Below are 16,123 nucleotides of genomic sequence, written 5' to 3' on the forward strand. Positions count from 1 at the left end.
ACTGTTAAAACATAAATATTCTGCATTGTTTCACATCACCTTTACACAATAACTGTGATGACTATACTAATAGCAGGCATGATCTTATTGCTTCCTTTCCTTCTTAAACTTGAGTCCTGGGTATCATCATAATCAACATTCTAAAGCTTCCAACATCTCAATCCTAAAAAGTAAATGAAAGCATGGTCCATAAAATTTACAGCGTATGTTTAGTATTTTGGCAACTATTGCTACTCCATAGGCCTGAAAGTAAAATAAATAGGGCTTGAATTTTGAGTCGAAATCAAAATTAAGGTTTTCTTTTTCTTTTATGACTTGGCTTGCTACAGAATTCTGATTGCTACAGAAAAAATACTGAAAAATGTTTGGTAAAATTCTGATTGCTAAAAAATTTTTATGAAATTCCCAGACTAATAATTGTTATCTTAGCCAAAAGTTTTTCAACATTGTTAAAATATAGCATTGGCTAAAGTCTCTCTCTCTATGTGTATGTGTGTGTGTGTATGTATATATAGATGCACACAGACTTTATTTATAATTTTTGCATGCCCTAAAATTTCTGTTTATGTATTCTTTCTGATTGTTCTTCCAAAATATTAACACCCACATTGACTTATTAGCTTCTCTCCTAAGATAATTTTCTCTCCATATATGAAACAAAGTTGAAAAAAAAAGCTTCTTTTACATCATATAGTAATAATTTCAGTATCACATATTTTCTTCTTTGTCTTCCCAATAACAATTGCTTGAACAATGATGATAATGAATTTGTGGGTGAAATTATTATTACTTTGTGCTTCTTTACCCTCTTTTGTGTAATTAAGGGTACAGTGTACTTCTTTACCTTCTTTTGTGTAATTCAGGGTACAGTGTACTGTTTTACCCTCTTTTGTGTAATTCAGGTACAGCAGCACCACATAGTGGACATTTTGGTACTTCTCCGTGAAGAATCATTTCACTTACCTTCAAAGTATGCAATTGGTTTGCTTTAAGGAATGCAATTTGTGTGGATATTGCTGATGATTAATTATCTCTCTTAATATTGCTCTGGTGAGCCAACATGTGAAGTTACAGATTTCACCTAATATAAGAATAATAATCAGCCTCACAGTTATTGTGAAAAGATAAAAGAAGTATTTTAAAATAAGTGTAAAGATACATATAAGTCTGTGCTTCAAATTTACTATGTAATACTAATTATTTCCTAATGTAGACTTTGTAAGGGAAGCAAAGCCAATGCTTAGATTTTTAGTAATAATAATTCTCAGAGTAAGCCATTCATCCTCATCCATATTCCTATATATCTATAGAAAGAGGCCTAATAGAGGTAATTGTTGCTGTTGTGATTAAATCAAGGCACAAAGAAAAAAATAATGTATGCTATCCCAGGAGTTGATATGTAAATCCAGTTAGCAAAGAGAAAAGTTATTCTAATATTAACATTGTCATTTTTTTTGCCACAGTAAGTCTGGATTTGTCAGACATCAATTAAAATCAGGGTGTGAGCAAGGATTTTACACATTCATGGAGAAACATAAAGAGCTGCCATCTAAATGCAATAATACAGTATTTAATATTGTTCTAATAGTCGCACCACTTTTTGTCCCAGAATAATTTATGCTCCCTGACTCAGCATACAACTCCCTGGCTAGATTGGAACAGAAACAGACAACCCGGAGAGGAAGCATTGTGTAGAAGGGACAACTCACCCCCAGCCCCATGCTTCAGGGGCTTCAGCCAGTTTGTTCATAGAATCAGACTCACTGGAAATATTCAGGACTTAGAATGGTGCAAGGCGAAAAGGAGCAAAGGGAGTCATTTGCAAAAGATAATAAAAACACTGTCACTTCTACAGGGTTCAATCATGCAATCACTTGTTGAATTAACCAGACAACATTTCTCAGTTAACGTCTACATGAAAAGCACTGATCCAGGCACTATGGACTATATAGAGCAGGGGTTGGCAAACCACAGCTAGTATGTGGCCTGTTTTTCTACAGCTTGTGAGCTGGGGATGAATTTACATTTTAAAAGATTGTTTAGAAAGGGGACAGACAGAGTAAAGAATATATGACAGAGATATTTTGCCAGCAAAACCTAAAATACTGACTATCTTGTCTTTTACAGAAAAAGTTTGCTGACCCCTGCCATCGAGACAGATTTAACACTCAATAAACTTAGAGTCCAGAAAGGACACTAAAACATAACAATAGAACAAACTCAATAACTTATAACTTTCAACCATTTACTGTGTGTTCAGAACTGAGTTAAGGCTGGTTGTGATGGGTGATACCTGTCATCTCAGCACTTTGGGAGGCCCAGGCGGGAGGATTGCTTGAGCCCAGGAGTTTGAGACTAGCCTGGGCAATATAACAAGACCCCATTTCTACAAAAAAAAATCAAATAAAAATTAGCCATAAGAGGTGGCACATACCTGTAGTCTTAGACACTTGGGAGGCTGAGGCAGGAAAATCGCTTCAACCCCAGATTTTGATGCCACACTGGGCTGTGAATGCACCACTGCACTCCAGCCTGGCTGACAGAGCTAGACCCTGCCTCTTAAAAAAATTAATTAATTAGGCTGGGCGCAGTGGCTCACGTCTGTAATCCCAGCACTTTGGGAGTCCACGGTGGGTGAATCACAAGGTCAGGAGATCGAGACCATCCTGGCCAACATGGTGAAACCCTGTCTCTACTAAAAATACAAAAATTAGCCAGGTGTGGTGGCGTGCACCTGTAGTCCCAGCTACTCAGGAGGCTGAGGCAGGAGAATCACTTGAACCCAGGAGGCAAAGGTTGCAGTGAGCCGAGATCGCACCACTGCGCTCCAGCCTGGGGTACAGAGCGAGACTCTATCTCAAAAAAAAAAATTAAAAATTAAAATAGAATTGGGGTAAGTGTACTATATTCATTATTTCATTTAATCTTCACCAAAGAAAGTATGAGGTAGTTATAATTATTATCAATTTAACAATGAATAACCCAAGACTTAAAAAGGCTAATAAATAAGATCATGTAAATGACCAAATCTGGGATTAAAATCTAGGCCATCTAGCCCACAGCACTTAACCACTCAGTTCAGGTATATAAATAAGAATGAAAAAAAGAGTAGAGAAATATAAAACTACAATATACTGCAGCAAAACAGAGGTGGCAGATAACACTTCCAGAGGGCTGTTCAGGGAAGATCCTTGGACATGGTAGTTTTTAAGCTGGGCCTTGGAAGATGCGAGTGATTCAGATGCCTGACATTGCAGGGAAGGGCAGTCAGCTTTGGAACAGCCTAAGGGCAGAAGCATCGAGGGTATTGGGGAGCAGTGAGCTCCCCACTGAGCAGAAAGAGAATGTACAGGAAGATACTACTGGGAGATGAGTAGGAAACCTCGGTTAGAGCAAGACTGTGGATGGTGCTGAACAAAGGAAAAATGGGGAATTTAAATAAATGAAAGTGACTGGACATTTATGACAAAACAGTTGACACAATCAGCCCTGTACTCTGGGGAGATTAATCTTACAAGGGTGTTTTGGATGGATTAGAAGAGGAACTAGAGATAGGAAAATAAATGAGTAGGCTATTAACAATAATCCAGGTCTGAGATTGATGAAGACCTGAACTAGAGTACAGACAGTGAAAACAGTATGCTAGAGAGGAAAATGTATTGTTAAGGTCTCCACCTACCAAAGCCACTCACTAAGTAATGCAAGAGGGAAAAGGTAAGTGGTCGGGCAATGACAATCCCCCCACCCTGCTTCCTCAGACCCCCAATAAAAGCTAAATGTTGTCTTCTTTTGATAATTGTCACTAATTTTTCCCCAGCCTTGTGCCACCACACTACCATGCATAAACACATACACACGGGTACAACATACACGGACATCAGTTTTACTGACTGAAGACCCCAATATTGGTTATCTTGATAAAGTCAAATTTACTTTAATGGAATTTCACCTGAATAAAAATGTCCATGTTTTGAGGTTGAGTGGGGAGGTAGGGGAAACAATGCCACACAGTATGATTTACCATGTTTACAATCCACAGGAATTGCCCTCTACATGGGTTGTGACATCTATACCCAAATCAACAACTCACACTTCAGACATATAGGCCTTGGTTTAATGAATCTGTCACTTCAAAACATGGACTGTAGGCCAGGCATGGTGGCTCACGCTTGTCATCCCAGCACTTTGGGAGACTGAGGCAGGAGGATCACTTGAGGTGAGGAGTTCAAGACCAGCCTAGGCAACATAGTGAGACCCCGTCTCCATAAAATTTTTTTAAAAATTAGCTGGGTGTGGTGATCTCAACTGTAGTCCTAGCTACTCAGGGAGCTAGGACAGAAGCATCACTTTAGCCCAGGAGGTCAAGGCTGCAGTGAGCTATGATGGTGCCACTGCACTCCAACCTGGGTGACAGAGTGAGACACTATTTCAATTTTTGTAAAATTGAAAAATTAAAATTAAAATTGAGTGTCTATTCAGCAGAGGAAAGAAGAGAAGGTTCAATCTCTGCCCTTGAGAAGCTAAGAGTTTAATAGGCAAATGGAATATATATGCCAAATGAATACAGGACATTTTAATAAAGCAACATATTAATGCCATCAAATTGTATTCCTTTGGAGGACTTAAGGCATGTATTCTTTTTCTGAATAGCTGAATAATCTGAACAGGTGAGTTTACCCATTGTTTCATTCCCCATTTACATGTCCAACCTCTTTATTTCAACCTCCCTGAATAAACTTTTTAAAATGCTACTCACTACCATCACTCCTTAAACAGTATTTGGGCCTTGCTGGGACAGATTGGTGGTGAGTCCATAACAAAGGGCAGGAAGTGACTCGGTAAATCCTTTTTTTTTTTTTTGAGAAGGAGTCTCACTCTGTTGCTCAGGCTGGAGTGCAGTGGCACGATCTCAGCTAGCTGCAACCTCCGCATCCTGGGTTCAAGCAATTCTCCTCCCTCAGGCTCCCGAGTAGCTGGGATTACAGGCACCCGCCACCACGCCCAGCTAATTTTTGTATTTTTAGTAGAGACGGGGTTTCACATGTTGGCCAGGCTGGTCTTGAACTCCTGACCTTATGATCTGCCCGCCTTGGCCTCCCAAAGTGCTGGGATTATAGGCGTGAGCCACCGCACCTGGCTGTGACTTGGTAAATTCTAGGGACTTACCAAAGCCAAGCATAGAATGGCTTTGTTATCCCAAAATTGTGATTACTTCAAGCCACGGTGGAGAGATGAAAATGTAGATGAGAGGAAAAGCAAATTCAAAAGCCAAACATGGCTATATTAAGCACTGAGGTGAACGAGTAGGGTGAGGACCCAAACCACTGGCAACAACACTGGAAGCCAAGAGAGTGAGAGAACGGAATGCAGGGCAGTGGAGCTGGTGAGTCAGGCATCTGAGACAGAAGGTCCTTGTTCTGTAAATGTGCAGTGAAGTCTTGCCTGGCCTACGTGGAGAGACGAGCCCCTTAAAGGTGACACCAAACTGGACAGCCACAGTCTACTGAGCATTAATGTGTTCTGGATTGGGAGATGTTACAGGACAGTGGGACTAACAAATCTAAGTGCATGCATGCTGAAATGATGACAAATAGCAAAAGTGTCAATATAATCAAACAAAATAAATCAGGTATATTCTCGTAGGGGTGACTTTGCACTCGGATTTCAAAGCTCATATTCTAGGCCTTCTTTGCTATTGTTGACTCACCTGGTCAAATTGTCAACAGCATGCTATGGGCTCCTTTCTGCACCAGCGTGCCTTTAAATCCCAAGTACCACTGCCCTCAATGTTTGAATCATCTTTGAGCCTACAGGTTAGGATTCTTGGTAGTAAAGGAAGAAGGCAGATTTTTTGAGGAGCTATTCTGGGAGCCTTCTTGTTATCCACTGAACACTGCTTATTTCACTTGTGGACTTACGATGTAGCAGCTGTGTTTCGATTTCTCCTGTAAGGCTTGCTGCAGAGGAATACCATCAATTAAAATGGACAAAAGGAGATCACAAATTACTTTACCAGTTACCCCTAAGCTGACAGTCTGTAGATTACAACCAAATCTTAAAGTGTTTTCCCGGTCAATTGTACTATTCCATAGCTCTTAAGTGTCTATTTGAAGACCTAAAGCAGGTGATGTTTTCGGCCCAGATCCAGAGTTTAAAATTTGTGTAATATAATGTAAGTCTATCTACAGTTTTATGAGAATTTCTGTTAAGCTTTTGTGAGTTTGGTGTGTATGCTGTCATCCTTCATTTTCAAAGAATACATTTTTTAAATGATGGTGTTTCCTATATATACTTCCCATCATCGGCAACATCTACCCTGAGTTATTTATAAGCTGCTCTCAAACTTTCAGAACTTTTCTGCCTCACATGTATGTTCCAGCATACCAAACTTGATTCTCTCCCCTCTCTCTCTCACTGTGGATGGAGAAAGCTTTAAGAGGCCCTTGGTGTGTTTGTGTGATAGGAGAGAGCTTGTGGGGAGAAGGATGGATTGGGGAGTGGAGACACGGAAACAGTTCTGGAAAAGTGGCTTTGCACAGAGCTGCTCCATCCACGTGATACTTTAGCAGTCCAAGCTGCAGAAAGGGAAGGCTGGCCACATGCCAGCTGCTCACTGGGAAAGAGTGATGGCTCCTGTAGATTGGCAGCAGGAGTTTGTTCTGCCTCTTCAAAACGCTGTCAGGAGACTTCTTTGCCAATGAATGAATCCTCAGGCCACTAAAGGGGGTAAGTGGATTCACACATACGCCTCCAGGTGAGAAGCATGGAAAAAAGGTTTCCTCTCCCCTGTACCTAGGAGACCTGGTCGTAGTTCTGATTTTACTAACAGCTAGCTGTGTGGCCTAAGGTAAAATTATTTGACATCTATGAGTTCCAGTTATTTTGTTGTGAATAAAGAGGGGATCTGAGTAAAGAATGTCTCTGACTCTAAAATGCCATGGGCCTGTAATCTATCAGTGTACGTGGTAACCTCAATAAAAGTGAAAGTGGTGTGACAGCTCTTCTAGAGCTTCTTTTGTCTAGTCATGCCTATAATCAGGCCAAGTCCTGTAGTTTGTGGGATTGATACAAGATTCAAAATAACTGTGTGTCATCAGAAACAAAAGTTTGGAAAAGACATTTCCCCAAACTAAATTAAATATCACTGCTGAAAAATAATAAAATGCTATAGAAAGAAAATATCAACGCCACCACAAATCAACATTGGAGGAACAGCCCTAAAAAACATCTGGAAAATAGCATTAAGTTAACAGACCACTAGATAAAATGTTTGATTTCCCAGGCACTGATGTTACTAACTGCAAAAGCAGTTAAAATGTCTTATGAGGAATAATATCTTGGCACTCATGAACAGCAAGAAACCCAGCTGTTTGCACTTGCTGTATAACAAGTGCCAATGCACATACTGTAATCCTCAGTCTGCTGAGCACTGCAATGGCAAACAGCACAATGTGACAGAAAGTTCCTGATTGGGCAAGAGTGATCAGGCTATTGGGACTCAGTAACAGGCAAATGCCTCCTTTTACTACAACAGCCCACTTCCAGGGCAACTTCCTTGTGAATTGTTGTTTCTTGCTATATATTCATTCATTTGCTTTTACTAGAAATTTATATCATGGTCTGGAAAGAACTTCTATTTCCAGGCAAGAGTTCCTTTAAACCATACCAGATGTTGGAAACATTATGAGACTGGCCTAAGAAGAGGAGAAGAGGGGATATGAACATGAGCTATATAAGTGACAGACAGAAAAGGAAAGGGCCTATAGGTGAGTGGACATGAAGAGAGATAAGCAGATAAGCACACTAAAGCAAGATCATGGGAATCCTTGAAACTCTCCATCTCAAAGTGCTAGAAGCATATCCATCCTGCAACTGAGATTTTGAAAGAGACTAAGATAAAGCTAGAAGACAAAGGAGAAAGGAAGTGTTCAGACATCCTGACATGTTATTTCCAGTGCTACTTAGGCACTCATTGAAATCAGCAATTCTTTAGAATTGAGAAGGAAAAGTCTAATCAACTTGGCTATCATTTCATTCAATGATTAATTGTTAAGCTCCTAGCAGGTATCAGGAAAAGTTCTAGGTATGGAAGGTGGTGCAGAATAATAATGAACAATAAAAAAAATGGTCTGTTCCGAAAGATACATTATTTAGGCAATCTCTTGTATAAATGATCAATCACCATCTACAACAAGTGTTAAGAAAACAAAAAATGTATATGTAGGAAGGGGGTTTCTTCTCTTTCTTCTATGTACACATTAGAAAAGATGGATAATAATCAAATAACAACAAAAATAAATATACAAGTGCAACTGTGATGAGTGCTACAAGGAGAGGTAGATGGTTCTATGAGAAATAATTAGAATAGTTGGCCTTGTCAGCAAGGTAAGGGATGGCTTCCTTGAGGAAGGGATTTTTGAACTTTCATCTACAGGATAAGTGGAATTTCATTAGGTGAAGAAGGGGTGTTCTGTGCCGGAAACACACGAGGGAAGAAGAAAAGACACACACACAATCCCTTTAAGGGTAAACAACCTTTATCCCACGTAAATGGCAATGCAGATATAATAAGCAAATGATGTAATAAGCAAATGGATGTAATAAGCAAATTGCAATGGGGAGAGGAGAAAGGTAAAGATATATATATATTTACACTCACCAGACTGTGAAGGATTCACCACCAGACTGGAAAGCAACAGCCTGGGCTCCAGAGTCAGACACTTGTCCGTGCACAGATGAGGAGAGGTCTCGTGAAGCTTCGGTGTGGTCTGGGACCATAGCTCCTTTTGTAACGAGTTGTTTGGCATGAGTCCCAGTCACGAGGCCCCTTCACGACTGGACTCAAGGAACACAAAAAGGTCAACTTGTTTTTGCGATTGTCTGTTGTTTTTCAACAACTAACATATAGGAATAGATTGAAATAGAGATTGCTCCAAAACAGTGCTGGACGAATGCCTCAAGGGGCTCACACAACCTGTTCCAGGACTTGGTGACCATTGTTTGTGTCTATGTTCAATTGAGTTCAAATTTAGTATCTAACTTTTCCTCCACAAGGCTCTGGATGGAGGTGGGGAAGGGTTCTCTAGAAAAGAGTCTAAATAAATGGGCTAATCAAAGTGCTGAGAGGCCAGTATTCAGGAATGGAGAGCACTGATACGGAGGCTGCTGCAAACTGAAACTAGGGGGGAAAATGTAGGAGCAAAATGTACCGGTGTCTATAAGAGTTTTGTCTTTGACCTCAAAGCTTTAAAAGGTTTTTTTGCTGAGGATAACATGATCAGATTTGGCACTGAGAAGATCCCTCTGGTTGCATTGTGTAGAATGGATTACAGGATGCAGATAGACTACTCAGTAAATTATTTCTGTAGTCCAAGTGATAGAGGATGGCAGCTTGTAGGAGGATGGTGGTGATGGTGGAGGAGATGGAGTTTCTGAGAAACTCTAAGGGAGTGTAACGTAAGCATGTTAGGTCTATGACTGTGGAGTTGGCAGACAGCCCCAAAAGCCACATTTTTCATTCAAACAAGAATTTGCTTTGAATGAAAAAGGAAGGCAATGGCATTGTAAGAAACATGAACAATCAAGGAAGCTTACCATATCCTTTCTTATTCATGTTACTTCCCAGTATTGGCCAACCACCTATGCTAAAAATGACATAGAAGGAGAGGGAAATACGGAAGAACTCATAGTTCTTTTTCTTTCAACCCTTCCTTCTTTTTCAGTAAGTTAAAAGTAGAGGGTTCATAAAATGTGCACCTATCAAGAAGTGAAAAAAAGAGTTAATTTTGTGCAGCATTTCCTCTCTTCTTTTGGGAACAAAATGCATATGCATGTATGAACGAGGTATGAATTGTGTAATTTTGGTAATTCCACATATGAGTTAAGTGCTCTTATATTTGCATTTATTTGTTTGTTCATTTATTTATTTAATTTTTAGAGACAGGGTCTTGCTCTGCTGCCCAGGCTGGAGTGCAGTGATATGATCATGGCTCACTATAGCTTCAACTACCTGTGCTCAAAGGGTCTTCCCACCTCAGCCTCCCAAGTAGCTGGAACCACAGGCATGTGCCACAGGCTGGCTTTTTTTATTTTTTGTAGAGACCCTGCTAGCTTTTTTTTTTTTTTTTTTTTTTTTTGTAGAGAGGGGGCTCTCATTCTGTTGCCCAGGCTGGTCTTGAACTCCTGGGCTCAAGCAATCCTCTCACTTCAGCCTCCCAAAGTGCAGAGATTACAGGCATGAGCCACCACACTTGGCCATACATATATTTAACTGACATTGCACAATATAATGATGAATAGTAAATTCATGCTAATAAAAAATTTAATTTTTATTTATTTACAATTACACTAAATTAAAAGAGACACCGTAACAAGTTGAGAGAGACTATAGAGGAAAAGCAAAAACATATTTTAGTACTTCAGGGGCACTTTTGCCTTTCTCTTTTGAATAAGGCATTCAGCATTTTCATCTTACATGAAAATGATGTAACAGGCCCTGCACAATACATACCTTCCTAGGTTGTAGTTGGCTATGTATTTGCTCAATTCCCACTAGGCTGCCACAGCTAAACACATGGTAAGCAGGATGGAAATGGCAAATAAAAACAAATGTGGATTTGGGTAAGGAGAGACTTGATTCAAAATGATTATTACAATAGGAGGAGAGGGACTATGGCAATAGGGAGAACACTCGGACCATGCAAACTGCAAGTTTCTCATTGGTCTTTATAAGGAGATTAGCACACAGACATGTGCATGCACAGAGGAAAGACCATGTGAGGACACCACCGTGAGAAGACAAGTCTTCTAGCCGATAGAAGTCTATCTGCAAGCCAAGGAGAGAGGCCTCAGAAGAAAACAAATCTGCCGATACCTTGATCTGGAACTTCTAACCTCCAGAACTATAAGAAAATAAATCTGGGTTATTGAAGCCACCCAGTCTGTGGTATTTTGTTATGACAGCCCTAGCAAATTAACAGTCTTCTTATTTTTGAGATACTTTGTGTATTCTGTACACATGCCTTTGTCAGATATATGTATTGCAAATATTTTCTACTGGACTGACTTGCCTTATCATTTTCTGAAAAGTATCACTTAAAGAACAGAAGTCTTTAATTTTCATAAAGTCAAATTATTCAGTTCTTTTATATTATGGTTTGTGCTTTTCTTTTTTAAGACAGGGTCTCACTCTGTCACCCAGGCTAGAGTGCAGTGGGACGATCACAGTTCACTGCAGCCTCAAATTCCTGGGCCCAAGAGATCCTCCCACCTCAGCCTCCTGAGTAGCTAGGACCACAGGTGTGCACCACCACACCTGGCTATTTTTGTTTCTTATTTTTGGCAGAGACAAGGTCCCAGGCTGGTCTTGAACTCCTGATCTGAAGTGATCCTCCCACCTCAGCCTCCAAAGGGCTGGGATTATAGGCATGAGCCACCACACCCAGCTGGTTTGTGCTTTTTTGTGGAGTCATTCCCAAGTCACCTCTGCCTCATTATATCAACCAGGGATGAATAAGGAGACTAAAAACATGCCAGTTATATCAACAGAAAAGTTTAATATAAATAATTATTAAGTCATAAATATGGTGTACTACTAAAAGAGATAAAAGAGGACTCTAAGGGGTATAGAAATAGCAACTGCAGATGGTGGCCACTACCTCTAAAGCCAATGCAGAGTGCACGAAGAAGAAAATGTTAAAATTTAGAGGGGGCAGGCCAGGCACAGTGGCTCACTCTTGTATTCTCAGCACTTTGGGAGGCCAGATGGGAGGACCGCTTGAACCCAGGAGGTCGAGGCTGCAGTGAGCCATGATCGTGCCACTGCACTCCAGACTGGGTGACAGAGTGAGACCCTGTCTCAAAAAATAAATTAAAAAAAATAAGTAAATAAAAAATAAAAAATTTAGAAGGGGCATTTCCCCACTAAGGCTGAGAGTCAGGCCTCTCAGGAGAGGTATGACTGCCACAAAAACATTCAGCCTGCTGGTGGCATGGAAACTTCTGGAGGATGGGATCCCAGCAGCCCACCCATAGGTGACAGAGGAACTTGGTAAGGGCACAGATCTCAGAAGGTTAACAGGACTCACTGACCACAGCTCTGGTCTCAAGATTTGTACTGCTTAGTTAAAAACACTCCAAGCAGGAGAGGAGAGGGGAGGGGAAAGAGGAGGGAACCCAGGACAAAGAAGACTAAAAAGGAGCCCAACAGATAAGAGCAAAAACAGGAAAGTGGGGAGTAATGGAATCTGAGAGTTGGGCATTTAATGCTGCTAAAAGAATTCTTGGCTAGGCGTGGTGGCTCACACCTGTAATCCCAGCACTTTGGGAGGCCAAGGTGGGCAGATCACAAGGTCAGGAGTTTGAGACCAGCCTGGCCAATATGGTGAAACCCCATCTCTACTAAAAATACAAAAATTAGCCAGGTGTGGTGGTGGGCGCCTGTAGTCCCAGCTAGCGGGGAGGCTGAGGCAGAGGAATCGCTTGAACCCAGGAAACAGAGGTTGCAGTGAGCCAAGATCGTTCCACTGCACTCCAGCCTGGGCAACAGAGCGAGATTCAGTCTCAGAAAAAAGAACTCATCAGTCTTTTGTATTTGAGATTTCTTTCTTCTAGCCCACCTTCATTTAATTCTATTTAACCTTTTATCTTTCCATATCTGCCTAGATATTGTCTCTTCCGTATGCCTTCTCAAACCTGCCCCCAGCCCCAACACATGGTTAGTGCTCCTTTGGCTGCCAAACACCCTTGTGTTTACCCTTGTGATAAAATTTAAGCTCCTTGAAGTAAGAGATTATGTTCTATTCTGCATTCTATCACTGGATCACAATATACTCCTCAGCATGTTGTTAGTATTTCAACATTTGATAATTTTTAAAAATCTGAATAAATCACTCTTTTCTCTGTCCTCTACTCTTTTTACTTGTACTTTTGTCATGGAACTTATTAGCTATCACTACTTTTGTAAATTGTTTTCTCTCCCACAAAAACTGTTAGCTTCTACTAATCTTTGGATTCCTTTGATTGATAAGCATTGTGCATTGCACAAGGTAAGCATTTACTGATTATATGCTGTATTAAATGTCACCAAACTCATAAAAGGTAATTATAATGTTGTAAAACTGATTTTGTGGTTGGCCTATAAACTGGCTCTGAAGATATTTTTTAAATAATTTTATCAGAAGGCATGCAAGAATCTTGGAGTATTGATTTATACTCATTTGGCTGCGGGAAACAGAAACTCTATCAAGTTACAGATTGAGTATTCATAACTTGAAAATCCCAAATCCTCCAAAATCCAAAATTTTTTGAGCACCAACATGACACTCTAAGGAAATGCTCAGTGTAGCATTTTGGATTTCAAACTTTTATACTGGGGATACTCAACATGCAGTTTCAATAGAAAGGAGGGAGCATTTCTTACTATAAGGAGTAGGAGTACAGCCGAGACTCTGGAATGGGCTGGAATCAGGCCCTTCATCACTGGCAGCAGTACTCTTTGTCACTCCTTTCTGCAAGTCCTCCACTCGCAGTGATACTTCATTCAGTCTTTCATCCTTTTCGTCCTTTTCTTCACTGATATCAATGAATGGGATCACAAGGTAGAGGAGGGAAATGCTGTTGGTAAGCGTTCTGTCTGGTTGAAGATGGACCCCTACAGCTCAAGAATTTACATCTCCTCCATTTAAGAGAGATTGCAAACTGAGACTGGATTATTTTATTCTCATTCTCAAATTGAGAGTGAAGGAACTCTTATTTACCTTTTCAAAAATCAAAATTTTGTTTTTGTCAAGTGCCTACTCCTACTCCAAGCAACAAGTGTCCAAGCAGGGTCATGTAGTGAAAGAATGGCTGTAACTATGAGAACCAGGGAGTAGATGGGGGTAGGGAGGAAGGAAAACTCAATGGAACTAGACAGAAGCATTGTAACCCAGGATCTCAGTTTTAAACATATTTTTTAATCACCCATTCTCTTTTTCTCCCTTCCCTCCTCTCTTACCCCTTCATTCCTTCCCTCTCTAGACACTCCCCTCCAGCAATGCAAGCTTATCTAATTATGTTCCTACTTAAGAAATTCCAGAGGCTAATCTTGAAACAAACCAGGTGCGGAGTCCCAGCTGCAGCATCCTCCCACTTAGCAGGGGTCACAATTAGTCCACCACCACTGGGCTGAAGTAAAGATGACGCCAAGCAGACCTCCAGAGAGAATTATGCAAGCTAGCCATCTGAACAAAGACACACAGACCCCACATCCTGCACCACTCCCCCATGTCTCCCATACCAAATTTCCCTTTAAAAACTCTATGATAAATTTTAAAATTTAAGATGGCACTTGAGACAGCTAGTTCACTATCTTCCATGTTTGCTGGCTCTCCAGTTAAACCTGCTTTTCCTTCCACCAACCCTCGCCTCTCATGTCTGGCTTTTCAGCTATGAGCAGCCAAATCTGTGTCTGGTTACAGTATCCTAATAAGTTATCCTCTACACCAAGCCACCTGGGTTGAGATTAAAAGGAAGAAACTAAGTCTTCCAGTAAACCTATACAACTATAGGGCTGACCCTAAATTTGTTAGTAAGCAATCCAGTGTAGGTAGAGCAGGGTCAGGTTTGATGTGTTTTGGCCAACACGAAGGGCTTAGGTCTTATTCGTTTACATATTAGATACAACAACTGATGGGGCTGAGGCTCCTTATATAGCTTGCTTAGTAGTAGCTTATCTATTGGTTGAGCCCAGCCAGCTTTAAAGGTACTGAGACTAAGAAAAAAACAATTTTTTTTTTTTTGAGATGGAGTGTCAGTCTGTTGCCCAGGCTGGAGTGCAGTGGTGCAATCTTGGCTCACTGCAACCTCTGCCTCCTGGGTTCAAGCAGTTCTCCCTGCCTCAGCCTCTCTCGTAGCTGGGATTACAGGTGTCCACCACCACACCCAGCTAATTTTTGTTATTTTGAGTAGCAACCGGGTTTTGCCATGTTGGCCAGACTGGTTTCGAACTCCTGACCTCAGGTGATCCACCAGCCTTGGTTTCTCAAAGTGCTGGGATTACAGGCATGAGCAGGCAGAACTAAGAAAATATTGAAGCTTACGATTTTCAGTTTATTTCGAGTACTAGCACTGTACTAGTCCATTCTCACACTGCTATAAAGACTAACCTGAGACTCGGTATTTATAAAGAAAAGAAGTTTAATTGGCTCATGGTTCTGTGGGCTGTACTGGTGTCTGCTTCTGAGGTGGACTCAGGAAACTTACAATTATGATGCAAGGTGAAGGGGAAGGAGGCACATCTTCACATGGCAGAGCAGGAGAGACAGAGAGTGAAGGGGGAAGTGCTACACATTTTCAAACAACCAGATCTCATGAGAACTCACTCACTATTATGAGAACAGCAAGGTAGAAATGTGCCCCCATGATCCAACCACCTCCCACCAGGTCCCTCCCCAACACTGGGGATTACAATTCAAATGAGATTTGGGTGGGAACATTGAGCCAAACCATTGAGCCAAACCATATCATGCACATTGCTAAAATAAACATATCATTTCCCAAGCTGATTGCTTTGAAAGGCAGCATTTATTTATGTGGCTATGTGCTGAGAAGTATGAAAAAAATTAATTTCATTACATTGTATCACAATTCATACCATTTGTCCTATATTTACGATAGGAGAAGATGACATTGAGCATGGTATATACTTAATGTCTCATTTGTTTTACAAACTAAGAAGTGACAAAGGAAATTAACCCCCCAAATCACTGAATATTATGAGATCTACTCTGCCTTATTGTCACATGATAACTATTTGCCTAGAATCTATGGATTTTTAAAATATTAACGCATAACTCACTGACCAGAACTGGTCCCATAGTCCAATCTAATCACCATGTGCAAGGCAGTCATGTGCCAACGGTGAAATGCTAGAACAATATGGTAGCCGCAGTACCAATGCTTATTCTCTGCCACACACTTTCCCCCACCACGTCCCCACCCTAACACTTTAAGGTTAAAATGCAGACAAAACTTTACCTGAATTTTAAAATAAAAAGAAATAGTACAGTGTTATCAGAACAGAGTAGATTCTTTTTGTAATAAAGACAGGATCTTATTCTGTTGCCCAGGCTGGTCTTGGACA

General features: G+C 40.7%; 1 long non-coding RNA gene across 1 annotated transcript in view; it reads right to left on the reverse strand.

Annotated features, from left to right (window-relative positions):
* Window positions 1–16,123, reverse strand: part of LOC101147809 (uncharacterized) — a 38,451-nt gene that overhangs the window by 10,468 nt on the left and 11,860 nt on the right. The window contains exon 5 of the long non-coding RNA XR_010133459.1: window positions 8,660–8,835. This is a non-coding gene — a long non-coding RNA (uncharacterized lncRNA). The remainder of the gene's footprint in view (window positions 1–8,659; window positions 8,836–16,123) is intronic.

This window comes from Gorilla gorilla, chromosome 3 (assembly GCF_029281585.2).
Source record: "Gorilla gorilla gorilla isolate KB3781 chromosome 3, NHGRI_mGorGor1-v2.1_pri, whole genome shotgun sequence".
Classification (NCBI taxonomy): domain Eukaryota; kingdom Metazoa; phylum Chordata; class Mammalia; order Primates; family Hominidae; genus Gorilla; species Gorilla gorilla.